Genomic DNA, 13,811 nt, shown 5'->3' on the forward strand with positions numbered 1-13,811 from the left:
TTTACTGAAGTCCGTCCCTAGAACCGTGGTGTTCCAAGACGACATTCTGGTCACAAGTCGTGACACTGCCGAATACCTGCTCAACCTGGAAGAGGTTCTATGTCGTCTGGACAAAGTGGGGCTCAGGCTGAAATGTTCAAAGTGCATTTTTATGGCACTGGAAGTTGAATTCCTGGGAAGGAAGATTGCTGCAGACGGCATCAGGCCTACGGACTCAAAAACAGAGGCCATCAAAAATGCACTCAGACCCCAGAATGTGACTGAGCTTCTCAACTACTTTGGTAATTTCTTACCTAAATTGAGCACATTATTAGAGCCACTGCACATGCTACTCAGAAAAGGCGACAATTGGGTTTGGGGTATATCTCCAGACAGGGCCTTCGAGGAGGCTAGAAATCTGCTTTGTTCCCAAAATTTGTTGGTACATTATGACCTGTGCAAGCTTTTAGTATTGGCCTGTGACGCTTCATCACATGGGGTTGGTTGTGTGCGCCAACAATCCAATGCGTCGGGCAAACTACAACCCGTTGCGTACGCGTCGAGAAGCATGTCTAAAGTGGAAAGAACCTACAGCATGGTAGAGAACAAAGCTTTAGCCTGCGTATATGGGGTTAGAAAATGCACCAGTATCTGTTTGGGCTTCGTTTTGAGCTTGAAATCGATCACAAGCCGCTCATACCTTTTGTTTTCAGAGCATAGAGGTATAGAAACATAGAAAATAGGTGCAGGAGCAGGCCATTCAGCCCTTCTAGCCTGCACCGCCATTCAATGAGTTCATGGCTGAACATGAAACTTCAGTACCCCATTCCTGCTTTCTCGCCATACCCCTTGATCCCCCGAGTAGTAAGGACTTCATCTAACTCCCTTTTGAATATATTTAGTGAATTGGCCTCAACTACTTTCTGTGGTAGAGAATTCCACAGGTTCACCACTCTCTGGGTGAAGAAGTTTCTCCTCATCTCGGTCCTAAATGGCTTACCCCTTATCCTCAGACTGTGACCCCTGGTTCTGGACTTCCCCAACATTGGGAACATTCTTCCTGCATCTAACCTGTCTAAACCCATCAGAATTTAAAACGTTTCCATGAGGTCCCCTCTCAATCTTCTGAATTCCAGTGAATACAAGCCCAGTTGATCCAGTCTTTCTTGATAGGTCAGTCCCGCCATCCCGGGAATCAGTCTGGTGAATCTTTGCTGCACTCCCTCAATAGCAAGAATGTCCTTCCTCAAGTTAGGAGACCAAAACTGTACACAATACTCCAGGTGTGGCCTCACCAAGGCCCTGTACAACTGTAGCAACACCTCCCTGCCTCTGTATTCAAATCCCCTCGCTATGAAGGCCAACATGCCATTTGCTTTCTTAACTGCCTGCTGTACCTGCATGCTAACCTTCAATGACTGATGTACCATGACACCCAGGTCTCGTTGCACCTTCCCTTTTCCTAATCTGTCACCATTCAGATAATAGTCTGTCTCTCTGTTTTTACCACCAAAGTGGATAACCTCACATTTATCCACATTATACTTCATCTGCCATGCATTTGCCCACTCACCTAACCTATCCAAGTCACTCTGCAGCCTAATAGCATCCTCCTCGCAGCTCACGCTGCCACCCAACTTAGTGTCATCCGCAAATTTGGAGATACTGCATTTAATCCCCTCGTCTAAATCATTAATGTACAATGTAAACAGCTGGGGCCCCAGCACAGAACCTTGCGGCACCCCACTAGTCACTGCCTGCCATTCTGAAAAGTACCCGTTTACTCCTACTCTTTGCTTTCTGTCTGACAACCAGTTCTCAATCCATGTCAGCACACTACCTCCAATCCCATGTGCTTTAACTTTGCACATTAATCTCAATACCAATGCATCGTCCCGCATCCAGAGGTGGGTGCTGACATTATCTGCCTATGATTATGTCATTCGTCATAGACCTGCACCGAGAATTGTGCCAATGCATTGAGCCGTTTACCGTTGCCCACGCCGGAGGTGGAAACGCCACAGCTCACAGACCTACTGTTGATCATGGATGCCTTTTGAGAGTGAAGGGTCGCCTGTCACTGCTCAACAAGTTAGGACCTGGACCAGCCAAGATCCGATCTTATCGGTTGAAAAACGTTGTGTCCTTAGTAGTGATTGGTCGGCCAATCCCAGGAAAATGTGTGATGGGACCAAACCTTACAACCCTCACAAAGATGAACTATCCATTCAATCTGATTGTTTGCTATGGGTTAATCGTGTTGTTGTGCCCAAGAAAGGCAGGGAGAGATTTGTACAGGATTTACACAGTACCCATCCCGGTATTGTGATGATGAAGGCCATTGCCAGGTCTCACATTTGGTGGCCTGGCATTGACTCTGATTTGGAGTCATGTGTGCATCAGTGCAACACTTGCATGCAGTTAAGCAATGCACCAGTGGAATCTCCGCTAAGTCTGTGGTCGTGGCCATCCAAACCATGGTCGAGGATCCACATCGACTATGCGGGTCCTTTCCTGGGCAAAAAGTTTTTGGTGGTGGTGGATGCGTATTTCAAATGGATAGAATGTGTAATCATGTCATCCAGCACATCCACAGCCACCATTGAGAGCCTTCGTGCCATGTTCGCCACTCATGGTCTGCCCGACATCGTTGTGAGCGACAATGGATCGTGCTTCATGAGTTTGTAGTTTCAAGAGTTTATGAGACTCAATGGTATCAAGCACGTAAGGTCAGCACCATTCAAACCCGCGTCCAATGGTCAAGCGGTGCGGGCTGTCCAAACCATCAAGCAGAGCCTGAAACGCGTAACTCAAGGTTCTTTGCAGACTCGCTTGTCACGCATACTGCTTAGTTACAGGATGAGATCCCACATGCTTACCGGGGTCCCTCCTGCTGAACTGTTGCTGAAGAGAGGTCTCAAGACCAGACTCTCGTTTGTCCGTCCTGATCTTAACGATCACGTCGAAAACAGACGTCAACATCAGCAGTGGTATCGTGATTGCACTGCCGTGTCACGCAACATCTCTATTAATGATCCTGTGTATGTGCTAAATTATGGTCAAGGCCCCAAGTGGGTCACTGGCACTGTTCTGGCCAAGGAGGGTGACAGGGGGCTTATTGTCAGGCTCACTAATGGGCAAACATGCAGGAGGCACATTGATCAGACGAAATTGCGGCACACAGACGAATCGGAACAGTTTGAAGAAGACACCATCAATGACCAACCATCATAGTCAGCCATCAGAAGACCCTGCTGTTGTCAATGAATCTGGATCTTCAATCCCCAACATGGACACTGCCACTCCCATTAGATCGGCTACGCAGCCTCAAGTCATGAATTACTCGGAGAGCTCACCCAGATCTGGAACTGAACTGAGACGATCAACTAGGGAGCAGAAAGCCACGGACCGTTATCAATTTGTAAATAGGACTGATACCAAGATCTTGGGGGGAAATGATGTAATGTATGTGTGCCTAGGTTTACCTGCCACCAGGGGGAGCGACTGTCGGAGGTTTAGTACCGTACCATTGGGCCACAGACACTCACTCACCCTTGTATATAAAGAAAGCCTCCATGTTTAATCCTCACTTTGAAAGCTAATAAAGTAGAGTCAGGTCGCACCTGATTGAGTTCATGGTACTAAGCCTATTGAGTTATTGTATACGCAACAGTTACATACGGAATAAAGCTCCCTCTACACTGTCCCATCAAAAACTCTCAGGGCAGGTACAGCACGGGTTAGATACAGAGTAAAGATCCCTCTACACTGTCCCATCAAACACTCCCAGGGCAGGCACAGCACGGGTTAGATACAGAGTAAAGATCCCTCTACACTGTCCCATCAAACACTCCCAGGGCAGGTACAAGGGAGAGGGCCCAGATGTGCTTTGCTTCTAATGACGACAGGAGACCTGGGACTGGGCTGTCTCGTTCGGGCTGCGGAATGATGCTCTGCATCTATTTCTTGATATATTCTGTTCACATTTTAACAACTGATCTAATCAGGGTTGAGCCGTTTCCTGTCGCACTCGGTTCTCAGGCAAGAACCTTCTCGATTTGACTCGATTGAATGTCAAGTCTGATAGAGTACAGCAGAGTAATGTGAGACAGGGTTGCGGCTCCAGGAGCAGTGATTGACTGCTATCTGTATCTCAGCTACGTCTGATTGAGGAGAGGTGAGAGACAGCCCCGTGCCCAGTCAGCAAAGTTATCAACAGCTGACTACATCACCCTCCCTCTGCCAGACTGTACTAGAGCGTGCCGGACTGTGCAGTCTGGGCTGGACCATGCCAGTCTGGGCTCGACCATGCCAGTCTGTGCCGGACTGTGCAGTCTGTGCTGGACTATGCCAGTCTGTGCCGGACTGTGCAGTCTGGGCTGGACCATGCCAGTCTGTGCTGGACCATGCCAGTCTGTGCCAGACTGTGCAGTCTGTGCTGGACCATGCCAGTCTGGGCTGGACCACGCCAGTCTGGGCTGGACCATGCCAGTCTGTGCTGGACCATGCCCGTCTGTGCCGGACTGTGCAGTCTGGGCTGGACCACGCCAGTCTGGGCTGGACCACGCCAGTCTGTGCTGGACCATGCCAGTCTGGGCTGGACCATGCCAGTCTGTGCCAGACTGTGAAGTCTGGGCTGGACCATGCCAGTCTGGGCTGGACCATGCCAGTCTGGGCTGGACTATGCCAGTCTGTGCCGGACTGTGAAGTCTGGGCTGGACCATGCCTGTCTGTGCCGGACTGTGAAGTCTGGGCTGGACCATGCCAATCTGTGCATCAGGGGACACCCTTCCCCAATCAACTTCCTCTCCTATCATACTCTGCGCTGGCACCTGCATTAAAACAAAATGCCGAGTGGTGATGTCTGTTTCTGTGTTCCGTGGTCACTGTCCCTCCCACCTTCCTCAGATAGCTGAGAGATTCAGGAAGGAGGGAGAAATAGAGAAATCCCTTCCCTGCCTCTGAACCGTATATTTCGCTCAGCAGGGAGCTGCTAGTGGAAAGCGCTTGCGTTTGTATAACTAACTTCAAGGCAGCCCAAAACATTTCACCTTTAATAAATTACTTTGAAATGCAACAACTGTTAATATGTAGGTAAACACATCAGCCAATGGATAGGGGCAGGGGAGGTCAGAAGGTCACAGGATAACTATGGATGAGGGAAGCCATTTGGCCCATCATAATCCATCCGCCCAGAATATTCTACACTACCCCAGAACTCAATCTAATTCTTTCTTAAATGATTCCCGGATTTTCAGTCTCCTCACTCATCCAGTCCAAGTGTCCAAGTGTTGCTCACTCTCCGTCAACAAACTTCAGATTTCAGTCCTAAAGTTCCCCTTTTACCAGTTTGAACCTATGTCGCTGAATTCTACTCCTGCAGTTTAATTTAAAATAATATTCACGATTTAACTGTTTCTATACACATTACTATCTTCGAACTCTCCCTAAGGTCGCCTCTCAGGTACCGCCTTTCCCAGATGAATAGCCCAAGTCTCGTCAGTCTCTGACCATAATTCAGACCCCTGATATAGGGAATCAATCTCGAGGTGCCTCTTTGATCTGCCTCCAGCGCTTGAATGTCTGTCTTGTATCTCAGTCACCAGAACTGGACACAATGCTCAAGGTGGGTCTGACCAGAACTGGACACGGTACTCAAGGTGGGTCTGACCAGAACTGGACATGGTGCTCAAGGTGGGTCTGACCAGAACTGGACATGGTGCTCAAGGTTTAACCAGAACCCTGTACAGTTTGATCAGTCCTTCCTGGGCCATGTATTATCCTGTTCATGTGATGAAGTTTGATGATCTGTTAGTTTTGTGTCGATTGCTGCTCTGTATTGCTGGACATGTTGATCTTCGAGTTTGCTATGACCCGGGTCTCTCTTAACTTCATCCTTAGACATTTTGACCCCGTGGGCTGGATTTTCGGCTATGCTGATTTTGGGGCAGTAATGGAGGCAGGGCGGTAAAGTTTGCGCTGGGAACAGTTTGTGCCTCAGTCATAAAAATTGGGCAGCTGGGCCCTGAGTATGGGGCAGAGCACTAAGGGAGGCGTTACACACCTCTCTTAGGGCGCTAGGCCGGCTGAGCATGGGAAAATCCCGAGCTAAACAGGCAGCCGGGAGCACAGAGGCCTGGGGAGAAAAAAAAGTGAAAAAAACCCTCCAAAAACATTCCCAATACATAGCCCACACCTTCACACGATAAATCAGCAGCGGATGAGCTGAGGCATGGACAGAGATGGGCGATGATATGGAGGTGGAAAATGACGGTCTTAGTAATGCTGCGGATATGTGGTTGAAAGCTCATTTCAGGGTCAAATATGACACCAAGGTTGCGAACAGTTTGGTTCAGCTTCAGAAAGAAGTTGGGGAGAGGATGGAGTCAGTGGCTAGGGAACGGAGTTTGTGGCTTGGACCGAAAACAATGGCTTCGGTCTTCCCAATATTCAATTGGACAAACTACCTGCTCATCCAGATCTGGATGTCGGACAAGCAGTCTGACAATTTAGAGACTGTGGAGGGGTCGAGAGAAGTGGTAGTGAGGTAGAGCTGAGTGTCATCAGCGTACATGTGGAAACTGACGCGGTGTTTTCGGATGTCGCCGCCAAGGGGCAACATGTAAATGAGAAATAGGAGAGACCAAGGATAGATCTTTGGGGGACACCAGAGGTAATGAAGTCGTTGCAGGTGATTCTCTGACTACGATTAGATAAGAATGGAACAAGGCGAGTGCAGTCCCACCTAGCAGGAGAGGCGTTGGAGAAGGATAGAGTGGTGAATCATATCAAAGGCTGCAGACAAGTCAAGAAGGATGAGGAGGGATAGTTTGCCTTTTTGTCACAGTCACAAAGGATGTCATTTGTGACATCGACGAAAGCCATTTCGGTACTGTGGCAGGTGCGGGAACCGGATTGGAGGGATTCAAACATGGAATTGCGGGAAAGATGGGTACGGATTTGGGAGATGACAACACATTCAAGGACTTTGTAGAGGAAAGGGAGGCTGCATTCCTACAAACTCAAGTATTTCCGTGGCTGTTTCGATAGGGTCTGGTTTTCGTTACAGAATCCCTGGCACATATATCTGGGATTGCTTTCACGTATATTATTATTAATAATTATTATTACAAAGTTCTGTGGGCCCATTAGTGGCAGAGACAGGAGAAATTATAATGAGCAATAAGGAATGGCTACTTTGTATATGCCTTCACGGTAGAAGATACAAAAAACATTCTGTAAATAATGGGGAACCAAGGGGTGAAATTGCCCTTTTTATAGCCCTATTAGCGCCTCCGGGCGGTGCTAACTGGGCGCTAGACAATGTTTTCCGGGGGAGAGGGGGGGGGGGGGCACTCGACCGCCTCCCGGGAAATTGTCCGGGAGTTTGCGGAGGTGCTACCATGGCAGTGCCGCGGTTAGCGCCCCGGGCCACCGCGCAACAGGCGATGACATCATCGATGTGTACGGCGACCCCTCACTGACCCGCGGGGGAAATTGTCCCACGGCCCGCGAGTCTGACGTGAGCGGATGTCAACGCCAGCTTCGCGGGTCACGAAGCTGGCCGACATCCACTCTCAGGGCGGTGCTTAAAGGAGATGGCACCAGTGCCCTCTGCCGCCATCTTCTTTTGTCGGCAGCCCAGCGGTCCATCTTGGATGCCGGGCTGCTGGTCCCCCTGGTCACACTTGGCTCTGGTGGCCCAGCGGAGGCCATCAGAGGCCTTGCAGAGTGCGCCGCAGCCCTCCCCTTTAAGCGAATGGGCGGGGCGTTGAACAGCATCCGTGTAGCACGTGACTCCCAGCACCAGTAGTGCCCCGATTACCTCAGGGCAATTTCTGTTTGGGGTGTTAACTTTTTTTAATTTTGAAAAATTAGCGCCAGGCGCAAACAATTGCTAACTTCGTCTAAATTGAGCTTTTGTGCTGTAGGAAGGAAGGCGACAGTAAATGACGTGCTAATGACCTCAGTGGGGCACTGCAGGGGTGCTACTGGCAGAGCGCTACCCAATTTCAGGTGACTTGTATTCAGCAATCATCCTTCAATCCTTCAATCCTTCATACTGGCTGGTTCCAGCTCTTAAAGGGGAAGTTATATCAAGCTGCACCTGCACATTTTCAGCGGTGCTGCATTTGGGGGAGAGCTGTGAGCTAGTGAAACAACTTTCTGGGATGGCTGCTGGAAATCTTGCTGGAAGGGAGAGGGCCTGGCGATTCGTGGCACTGGTGGGGGCAGTGGAGAGAAGGAGGGATGCGTTGTTCCCCCGCATCTGGAAGGAGGCCATTGCCACCGATCTTCAGGGCCGTGTGGAGAGAAGTGTCCGAGGAGGTGTCGGCCAGCACTGTAGTCGATCGAATCCTGACACAGGGTCGGAAGAAGTTCAACGACCTCAGTGGGATGGTCAAGGTGAGTACATGATGCCACACCTCCTACATACCAGCCTCTGAACCTCTGTCAGTGCGCACTGCGCACTGCGCAAACCACCACTACCCCCCCCCCCACCCCCCCCGCCACCCCACTCACCCACCAAACATGTGCAGCTACTCACACTCACATCCTTATCTCACGCCTTGCCTCCATTCACAGCTATTCAACCACGGCAGGCATATCTTCCATATACAGAGGTAGAATCTTACTCACACAAGTTCCTTTCTTTTGCAGGCCAAAATGGCACATAATAGGAGGGAGCAACAGTGGAGTGGCGGGGTGAACCTCAACTGCAGGAGCTGCCTGACCCGGAGGAGCGAGTGCTGCAGCTCATTGGCCTGTAGATGACGTCGACCCCACTGGGGGCAACAACAGTATCGTTAACCCCTCTCCTTTTCTCATCCAACTTCCCCATCACACCAGAAAGCTTTATCACTTTCCAGCTCCTGAAGCTGTCTGCCTTCCTTGTTCCATTCCTACCCCCCCTGCTCTCTCCTTAATGTGAGTCTTGTGCCATTTATGCTTTCAGATAATCAGCAAGCAGATGTGCAGCCTGCCCCCCCCCCCACGACCCCCCCCCCCACAACCCCCCCCCCCCCCCCACAACACAAAGGAGGGAGAAGAGAAGGAGGAGGACCCAAGCATTGTGTCACTGCTTCCCTCATCCATAAGGCACTACGCGGTCCTTAGAGGTTAGCTTATGAGAGTGGTCTGCACTGAGTGATGCACCGGGGCCTAGTAGGCTGCAGCAAGGTCAAAGGGAAAGGGTACTCGGGAGCCAGCTCCCCGGAGGGAGAGTTCACATGCGAGGTCTGCTGCACAGGACTCAGATGAGGACCTCGATGGGGAGGCATTCACAAGAAGGGTGATGGCCATGCACTCCGACATGATAGGTGCAATGGCAAGGCTGCCTGAAAGCCTCTCTGTTATGGTAAGGAGCATGGAGGAGTCCGCCTCCAGCATTGCACAGAGCTCTGTGCACACCATGGAGTCGATCATTTCCAGTCTGCAGACGATGGTGGACTCCCAGAGACCGTGCGGATTCAGACCTCATGACGTGTGTCATGGGCAACGTGGCAGCTTCCATTGCAGCACAGGCGGAAGCAACTTAATGTCTGAGTGCTGTAATGCAGACAATGGTTGGAAGCTCAGACTGCTCTCGTGCAGTCTCAAGATGATGCCACGCAGTGTCTTGGTGCTGTCATGCAGTCAGTGAGTGCTGCCATGGAGTCTCAGACTGCTCTCGTGCAGTCTCAGCTGGAGACCACGCATGGTCTGACTGCTGGCATCGCCGCTGGGTCCACCACAGTCGACCAGGGGTCTCACGGTGTCGCAGCAGGCCACTAAACTGTGCTGCAGCAGATTGGTGGAGATGCTGAGGTGCTGCCCCGGGGGAGTGGCACTGGGTCAGTGGAGAAGGAACCTGCTGTCCTCTCTCAGGATTACAGCATTCCTGATCCCACCACTGCCACTCCGCCATTGCTCTTGTCAGTGCCTGTCACCCAGCCAACCCAGACTGCTGCTGCCCGGCCTGAGGTGGTGCAGGTTACAACCGGGCCTTCCAGGCCCAGAGCTGGTCGAGGGCATCCTGCAAGGCCATCTGTAGTCCCTGGCCCTGACACATAGCAGCCTTCCACCAGCCATGCTACAGCCACAGGGGACACACTGCAGAAGAACTGTAGAATAGTTAAACCGAGTGTTAAGAGGGGACATAAGGAATTGCACAAGGGTGATTGTTAAATATATTTGTTGTTTATGATACTGATAAATGTTATGAGATAAATTTTAATTGGAATGTTGCATCTTTGGTGGTGTCTCTCAGTTCAGTTTTGAGGCTGAGGTATGGTAGGGGAAATGGATGAGCTAATGGGGATGTGCAGAGCAACCAGGAAGTGGGATGGAATTCATTGGAACCGAAGTCTGATGAGACGGTCGCGGACCGCCCTTGCAGAATCGCGATCGAGTGGCTGCCTCCTCCGTTGCTGGTGTTGCTGCTCCTGGTCCTCCTCCTCTTCCTGAGGTGGTAGAGCTATGCCTGGTGGCAATGGCTGCACCCTCAAGCTGGCCAACTTGTGCAGCATGCAGCAGACAATGATGTCAGCCGCGTACTGGAGGACTCCTCCTGAGCGGCCAAGGCAGCGGAACCGTTGCTTGAGCACTCCGATGGTCTGCTCAATTATGTTCCTGGTGGCGGCATGGCTCTCATTATACGAGTGCTGGGCAGGAGTGTTGGGGTTGCGGAGGGGAGTCATGAGCCAGGTGGAGAGCGGTTAGCCCCTGTCTCTGACCAGCCAGCCGCGAGCTTGATGTGGTGGCTGGAAGAGAGCTGGCACACTGGTCTGGTGGGAAATGAATGCATCGTGGCTACTGCCAGGATAGCGGGCATTGACAGTGAGGATTCTGCGTGTGTGGTCGCACACCAACTGCACATTCAGTGAGTGGTAGCCTTTGTGGTTATGGAATATCTCAGGATTGCGATGCTGTGCCCGCAAAGCGGCGTGGGTGCAGTCAATGGCGCCCTGTATCATGGGGAAGCCAGCTATCCTGATGAAGCCACATACACGCTCGTGCTGTTTCTCTCTGGTCGTGGGGAAGGAAATGTGCTCCCTTCTCCATCTGTCAGCTTGCAGACGGAGCAATGGAAAGCAAACTGGGAGATGTTGGAGGTGTCTCCTGGTGCACACTGAAAGGATCCACTGGTGTAGGAATTGAGTGCGATGGTGTCCTTGACTGCCACTGAGAGAGCCATCCTCACCCTGGTGTGAGGCTCGAGGTCTGAGGTGGCAGAGCTCTGTGACCATGTCCTTGCTGAAGCGCAGTCTTTGAACACACTGTTCCTCAGTGGCACGAACCTGGTATTGCAGTACTTCCAGGAACGGTGCAGTGGCTCTAGGCCTTTTGGCTAAGAGCATTGGCGCAGAGTGATCCTTGAATGGGCCCAAGGTGACCTCTGGCGTTTGTGATTTGACAAAGAATTGGAACGATTGGCTACGAACTTCAACAAAAAAAAAAAAAAGACATTGATGTAGGAGAACTGCTGCTGGAATAGCCTGGGAGGGTAAGGTCTCCTGTTGACAGCCCTGTTGGGCATTCTCCCTCTAGCCACATTTTGCTGCCTTTCTCTTTGGCTAAGTTGCCTCCAATGGCGACATCGGAGCAAGAGGTCGAGTGCGAACACAGCACCCATGAAACGATAGAAATGTTGTCGTTTCAAATCTGCCTTCAATGAAAGACAGGAATGTTTAACAGCCAGAACACTCCTTCAACTGAAAAACGCTGAAATCTGTCAAAAAGCCTGTCTGCCTATGTGGAAGTAAGCTGCAAACAGTAACAGCCGACTACGTTTCTTTCCAAAGATGGCACCTGTAAATAGCGCTCCTTCAGCCGACTCCCGACTGAAACACGATAGCTGAAGCTGTCGTTGTCAGTGCCAGACACGACCGAATTTAGCTGCTGGGGCGGTAACGGGGTGCTACGCATGTCGATGATGTCATCATCGCTGGGTGCAGCCGAGCGGGACGCTACCTTTTAGCGCCACCGCAAGCCCCCGCCTAATTTAGTGGAGGCGCTGCTTTTGCCGCACCCGGGCGAAAACTAACTTACGCCCCGTTAGCGACCCCGCCCCCCCCCCAGCGGACGCTAACAAGAGGCACAAAGAACCCAAATTTCACCCCCATAGTACTGGAGAAATTAATGGGTCTAAGGGGCGACAAATCCCCTGGACCTGATGACCTGCATCCTCTGGTTTTAAAAGAGGGAGTTGCAGCGATAGTGGATGCCCTGGTATTTGCCTTCCAGAATTCCCTAGATTCTAGAACAGTTCCCAAGGATTGGAAGGTAGCAAACATAACCCCGTTATTTAAGAAAGGTGGAAGAGAAAAAACAGGGAACTATAGGCCAGTTAGCCTGACATCAGTAGTAGGCAAAATGCTAGAATCTATTATTAGGGATGAGGTACAGGTGCAGCACCTAAAATCCGGATCCCTCGGGACCAAGGCCGTTCCGGACTTCATGTTTTTCCAGACCTTCGAACATGTTTCTGATGTCCCAAATCCAGAAACGCTTGAGCCCAGGTTCGGGTATTTCCGGATTTCAGAACGCCAGAAGCGCATCCCGAGTCTGGAAATGCCTGGGCCCAGGTTCCGATATTTCCGGTTTTTGGACGTCATTTTGTAGTTCTTCTCTTCACAGGCCTTGTAGTCCTCGTTTCTTCGCAACACGTCGTAAGCCTCCCTCTCTTGTTTTTGTATCTGTATTTTTTGGAAGGTCAAGCCGAAGGGGACTTGCACGTGGAGTTTGATTGGTTGTGGCCGGGGACTTGTGTGCAGAGCTTGTTTGTTTCTGACCTAACGGACTTGCATGTAGACCCAGGAACAGCAGTGCGGTGACTGTGAAGACCTGGCCTGGAGCAGTAGGATTGGAGTTTTTATTCTTGCAATTTTTATTAGTTGGATTTCATTTTTTGTCTTTTCCCTGGGTCCAGCTGGCGGCTGTAACGGTTTGGCAGGGTGTTCAGATTTCGGAACATCTTGCAGATTCTGGACGACCCTGTCATGGATTATCCCGGAGTCCGGATTCAGGGATGTTTCAGATCTCCAGATTTTCGATGCTGAACCTATAATATGATTAGGCAGAGTCAACATGGTTTTATGAAAGGGAAATTGGTGTTTGACAAATCTGTTAAGAGTTTTTTGAAGATGTGACTAGTTGGATGGATAAGGGGGAACCAGTGGATGCAGTGTATTTGAATTTTCAAAAAGCATTCGATAAGATGCCACACAAGACGTTATTACACAAAATTAGAACTCATGGGATTGGGGTAATATATTGGCATGGATTGAGGATTTGTTAATGGACAGAAGACAGAGAGTAGGAATAAACAGGACTTTTTCGGGTTGGCAGGCTATAATTAGCAGGGTACTGCATGGATCAGTGCTTGGGCCTCAGCTATTTACAATCTATACTAATGACTTAGATGAAGGGACTGAGTGTAACATATCCAAGTTTGCTGATGATACAAAGTTAGGTGGGAAGGTAAGCTGTGAGGAGGTCGCGAAGAGTCAGCAGAGAGATATAGACAGATTGACTGGGCAAGAACATGGCAAATGGAATACAATGTAGGGAAGTGTGAAGTTATCCACTTTGGTAGGAAAATCAAAAAAGCAGAATATTTTTTGAAAGGCGAGAAACTGGGAAATGCTTGCATTCAGAGGGGACCGGGGTGACCTTGTACAAGAATCACAGAAAGTTAACATGCAGGTACAGCAAGCAATTAGGAAAGCAAATAGTATTTTAGCTTTTGTTACAAAAGGATTAGAGTATATCTTACTACAATTATACAGAGCATTGGTGAGGCCACACCTCGAGTATTGTGTACAGTTCTGGTCTTCTTACCTAAGGAAAGA

Source organism: Pristiophorus japonicus, chromosome 18 (genome assembly GCF_044704955.1).
Source record: "Pristiophorus japonicus isolate sPriJap1 chromosome 18, sPriJap1.hap1, whole genome shotgun sequence".
NCBI lineage: Eukaryota > Metazoa > Chordata > Chondrichthyes > Pristiophoridae > Pristiophorus > Pristiophorus japonicus.